This window comes from Ranitomeya imitator, chromosome 7 (assembly GCF_032444005.1).
Source record: "Ranitomeya imitator isolate aRanImi1 chromosome 7, aRanImi1.pri, whole genome shotgun sequence".
Classification (NCBI taxonomy): Eukaryota; Metazoa; Chordata; class Amphibia; order Anura; family Dendrobatidae; genus Ranitomeya; species Ranitomeya imitator.
In genome coordinates, this window is record NC_091288.1 from 106,396,200 (window position 1) to 106,402,253 (window position 6,054).

Here is a 6,054-nt window from a genome sequence, read left to right on the forward strand (position 1 = left end):
GTATTTGTACCAAATAACAAATCCAATGCAAGTCAATGGGAAATCCGAATATTTTTCTGCTGGACCAACAAACTGGGAGCCTGAGTAAAAAGCTGAAATGGATGGGGAAGAGCTAAAACTAAATGGCAACAGCATGGAGAAGATGCCTGCATGCCTTTCTGACTCACATATAGTATCTGGAAATAATGTTGTCAGATTATTGCGCCAATTTTACGGATTTATAAAAAGACCTACCAAACCAAACCTAAATTTTTTTTAAAGGGAAAAATGTTAAGAAACAATTTTTCCTTCATAATTATATTTATATAACACAAAAACGTAATAATACCTCCCCTTTAGCATATGTTCACACGGAACATTTTAGCTTTAGTTTTTCATTTAACATTTGTGAGGGTTCTCACTCTGACAAGGAAAATAGAAAAAATTGGAGTCCGGCTCAACAGGACTGGATTTTCCTTTTCTTTTTAATTTTCAAAAGAAATTATAGTGCATACAAAAGAAAAATGTACATGGTTGACATGACCCAGTCGACGCGTTTCGACTGCACTAGGCAGTCTTACTCATGACTCTTTTGTATGCACTATAATTTCTTTTGAAAACTAAAAAGAAAAGGAAAATCCAGTCCTGTTGAGCCGGACTCTAATTTTTTCTATTTTCCTTGATGTGAGTTCAGGGCAAGGCTGGTGTCTGAGCCCCAGGTGGATGAGCATAGAGCAACTGGGTGAGCTGGAATCAAGTTTCTATAATTCTCACTCCTACATTTGGGAGGTCCCTCCCTCATTCCAAATTGTTAGCTAGATAGTGGAATACATATTCCCCATCCTTTTACAATGCCAGTTAAAACATGCCCCTTTGAATTTTGGGATTCGCACGCCACCACCACGTCCACCGCTATATTTCAGTATGCGGCCCTCGCTCCACATTTTCAGAGGGCCAGCATTTGCCGTGAAACTTGAGTTTGGGAAGGGCCCTCAGGTGGCTCTGTATCATACATTTGGGAGAGCTCTCACTCCTACATTTGGGAAGTCCCTTCCTCTTTCCAAATAGTTATCAAGATAGTGGAATACATATTCCCCATCCCTTTACAATGCCAGTCAAAACATGACCATTTGAATTTTGTTCTTCGCCCGCCACCATCACCATGTCGACTGCCATGTCATTATGCGGCCCTCACTTCAAATTTTCAGAGGGCCAGCAGGTGCCATGAACCTGAGTTTGGGAAGGGCCCTCAGGTGGCCCTGTATAATACAGTCATGGACAAAAATTTTGAGAATGAGACAAATATTAATTTTTCCAAAGTCTACTGCTTCATTTTTTCTAATGGCAATTTGCATATACTCCTGAATGTCAGAGTGATCAGCTTAACAGCAATTACTATACTTGCAAAGTCAATATTTGCCCAGAAAATGAACTTTAACCCCCAAAACATATTTCAACATCATTGCAGTCCTGCCTTAAAAGGAGCAGCTAACTTCGTTTTAGTGATTGATCCATTAACACAGGTGTGGGTGTTGATGAGGACAGGGCTAGCGATCAATCAGTCATGATTAAGTAAGAATGACATCACTGGACACTTTAAAAGGAGGCTGGTGCTTGGTATCATTGTTTCTCTTCAGTTAACCCCATGGTTATCTCTAAAGAAACACATGCAGCCATCATTGCACTGCACAAAAATGGCCTACCAGGGAAGAGTATCGCAGCTACAAAGATTGCACCTCAGTCAACAATCTATCGCATCATCAAGAACTTCAAGGAGAGAGCTTCCATTGTTGTCAAAAAGGCTCCAGGGCGCCCAAGATAGACCAGCAAGCGCCAGGGCCGTATCTTAAAACTGTTTTAGCTGCGGGATCGGACTACCAGCAGTGCCGAGCTTGCTCAGGAATGGCAGCATGCTGGTGTGAATGCTTCTGCACACACTGTGAGGCGGAGACTCTTTGAGCAAGGCCTGGTTTCAAGGAGGGCAGCAAAGAAGCCACTTCTCTCCAGAAAAAACATCAGGGACCGACTGATATTCTGCAAAAGGTACAGGGAGTGGACTGCTGAGGACTGGGGCAAAGTCATTTTCTCTGATGAATCCCCTTTTCGATTGTTTGGGACATCTGGAAAACAGCTTATTCGGAGAAGAAGAGGTAAGCGCTACCACCAGTCTTGTCTCATGCCAACTGTAAAGCATCCTGAAACCATTCATGTGTGGGGTTGCTTCTCAGCCACGGGAATCGGCTCACTCACAGTCTTGCCTAAAAACACAGCCATGAATAAAGAATGGTACCAGAATGTCCTCCAAGAGCAACTTCTCCCAACCGTCCAAGAGCAGTTTGGCACCCAACAATGCCTTTTCCAGCATGATGGAGCACCTTGCCATAAAGCAAAGGTGATAACTAAATGGCTCATGGAACAAAACATAGAGATTTTGGGTCCATGGCCTGGAAACTCCCCAGATCTTAATCCCATTGAGAACTTGTGGTCAATCATCAAGAGACTGGTGGACAAACAAAAACCAACAAATTCTGGCAAAATGCAAGCATTGATTATGCAAGAATGGACTGCTATCAGTCAGGATTTGGTCCAGAAGTTGATTGAGAGCATGCCAGGGAGAATTGCAGAGGTCTTGAAGAAGAAGGGTCAACACTGCAAATATTGACTTGCTGCATTAACTCATTCTAACTGCCAATATAACCTATTGGTACTCATAATATGATTGCAATTATATTTCTGTATGTGATATAAACATCAGACAAACACTAATAAAAACCAGAGGGCAGCAGATCATGTGAAAATATAATTTTGGTGTCATTCTCAAAAATTTTGGCCATGACTGTACATTTTGGAGAGCTCTCATTCCTACAGTTGGGAGGTCCCTATCTAATTTAAAATAGTTAGCAAGATTGTGGAATACATATTCCCCATCCCTTTGCAATGCCATTTCAAACATGCCCATTTGAATTTTTTTCTTCGCTCGCCACCAACACTACAATGTCCACCGCCATGTCATTATGTGGCCCCCGCGCCACATTTTCAGAGGCCAGCAGGTGCCATGAAACCTGATATTTGTGAGCTGCACATTTCATTTAGGCCACTCGATCCTAAAGGAGCCACTGTCATAAGGGGTCAAGCCGCTGTAAGGTGAATATAATACAGGAGTTGGGGGAGCTGTATGATCAATGTCAGTAAATTGGATTCTACCAGACACCAAAAGGCATTAGAATTAAATTCTCAATACAGTGTATGCAAGTGAGGGCCTGTCAGGTCTGAAACCCACGTCAGCAACATGTACAAGCCCCATTTAACTTTGAAGCAGCCTACTCAAGGGAAAGAGACAGGAGTGCCATTGACCAATCTGCACAAGCCTATGCACTTCTTCTGGAAACTACCCAACCAGGCCGAATGTATCTTTTGCATGGTTTTGAGCAACAATGGAGTAATTACAGTATATGTCCCAGAGAGTGTTGAGGTCTGTGGAGTGTATTACTCAGGTGATAGGCAGTGCTACAGAGCTCAGGTAAAGGCCTTAGGGCGGAAATGACCATGTTCTAATATGTGTAAGGCTGCGGCTTGAATAGGTCTGTGGAGTGTATTAACCCAGTCTCTTAGACGTGCTTAAAATGTACAGAAACTGTCCAATACCCTAGCACCATTTTTTTTGTAAGTACCCAAGTTTAGAAAATGTAAGAGAAGCAACAGTTTAGTAAAGAGACACCAGTCAGGAATGGTCTTTGTCCAGCACCGGACAATGTAAATTCCCTATCTAACTAACAATTTGGGAAGAGACATATCTGCTGACAAGGGACAACTGAACGCTGAGCTGGGACAACAAACTGGACGTAGTTGTTGACTGTTGCATCTGTGCAACTGCGGCTTGTGGACAGGAGGAATCAGCACTGCCTTCCTGGACAGCAGATTGGGAAGGACATAACATAGGGAAACAGGGTAAGTAAAGGCGGTCTCGTAGGAGAGCTGAGAAAGCAGCTCGGGAGGAAAAAAGGAAGGGGGGGGGGGTATCGAGCACCACCGCAGCTCCAGCCGACCACCTCTAAAAGAGGACAAACGCGCTGTGGCTAAACTAAACTTGGTGTTTGAGTCTCCTTCAGTGCTTCTGTAACCGATTTCTTTTCTTTTTACCATAACATAGGGAAAGGGCCAGTGGTTTCACCGTCAGACAGAGATTTTATACCCAGGCGATCCGCCCACCTACTGGGGTGCTGCGTATATGAGCAGTATATGGCGTATGCTAACAGAGGTATTATGCCGAATTTCCCTTTATAAAGGGATGTGCAGGTATGATTTTTGAGCTAGCAGCATATACAGTGAGGAAAATAAGTATTTGATCCCTTGCTGATTTTGTAAGTGTGCCCACTGACAAAGACATGAACAGTCTATAATTTTAAGGGAAGGATAATTTTCAAATTGAAAAGCTGGAATATCAAAAATAAAATCCAGAAAATCACATTTTATAAATTTTATACATTTACTTGCATTTTGCGGTGAGAAATAAGTATTTGATCCCTCTGGCAAGCAAGACTTAATACTTGGTGGGAAAATCCTTGTTGGCAAGCACAGCAGTCAGATGGATTTTGCAGTTGATGATGAGGTTTGCGCAAATGTCAGAAGGAATTTTGGTCCACTCCTCTTTGCAGATCATCTCTAAATCATTAAGAGTTTGTTGCTTGGCAACTCGGAGCTTCAACTCCCTTCATAAGTTTTCTATGGGAGGCCACTCCATGAAATATTTATTTGCAAAAATTGCTACGAAAAAAAGAAGGTACTTTGCGCATAGATTGGCCAATATATGTGACAAAACAGGACAGGGACCCAATTTACGAAGGACACCTTTACATGGCAATTGGGCTCACATATATTGGCCAATCTATGCTCGCAGTACCTTCATAGCAATTTTTGTAAATAAATCTTTCATGTGTACATTATATAGCGCTTTATTTCCTTTTTTCCCATTTTCTATGGCAGTAATGCATTTTCAATGTCCTAGAGCAGGGATGGGGAACCTGAGGCCCTGAGGCCGTTTACGGCCCTCAATGACCTTTAATCAGGCCCCCGGGCAGATTCTCAGGAACCACATTCATGGGTAGGGAGCTGTATTTTGATTGCCACCAGCTCAATAATTTCTTCTTGCTCTGTTAGCACACACGCACGCACGCACGCACACACACACACACACACACACACTGTTCACTACTGAACATTGAAGGGCATGCAATGAAAGATTACGTCCTGAAACCAGTGCCAGAGTCAGGATGTATTTGTGGGCGGAGTTTGTACGGCTCCCGAAGGATAGTATAAATATCCAAATGGCCCTTCACTGAAAAAAGATTCCCCACCCTTGGTCTAGAATAATCATTCTTGGTAAATCATGGTGCAACCTTTATCGCTTTTTGACCTCCGTATACACAGTAGAAATTCTGACATTTTGCACCTTTGTCCTTTACATGGGGATAGAAAAGCCAGAAGTTTGACAATATTTGAATGCTGGTTCAGAGATTTCACTGCTACGTACATAACTTCTACAATAGTATCCCACTCTTCAAATTTCTTCTATGCCAGACCTTGCACAGCCTGCGGTACTGTGCGCAAAAAACAGACAGGCTGGTGGTCAAGTATAAGAACAGGAGGGTGTCCTTTTATTTTCCACAATACATGACGATGGCAACACCCCCTTCACTGTACAAAGTGCATCTGCACTGGTCTCCATGCCAGATTGTGTCCTGGGGTACAATAAGAACATGGTTGTGTTTATATTTCTTACTTATCCCTCCAGCCCTACAGTGAAACATGGAAAGTTAAGGCAAGGCAGGGTATAAAAAGATGGCCATACACATCATACAGATGGCACTGTATAACGCTTACATGCCATCATGATGTGCAGGTCACACTGGCACATTTCTACAGATTCAGAAGGAAGTGATCAAAGCCCTTATATACGGAAATCAGGAACGGGAAGTTAACATGCACTTCCTGCAATCGCGTCGGAAATCCGCCCATTGGTGACCCCCATCATGTGATTGCCATTCACCGATGGGTTGGCTTGACAACCAGAGGTCT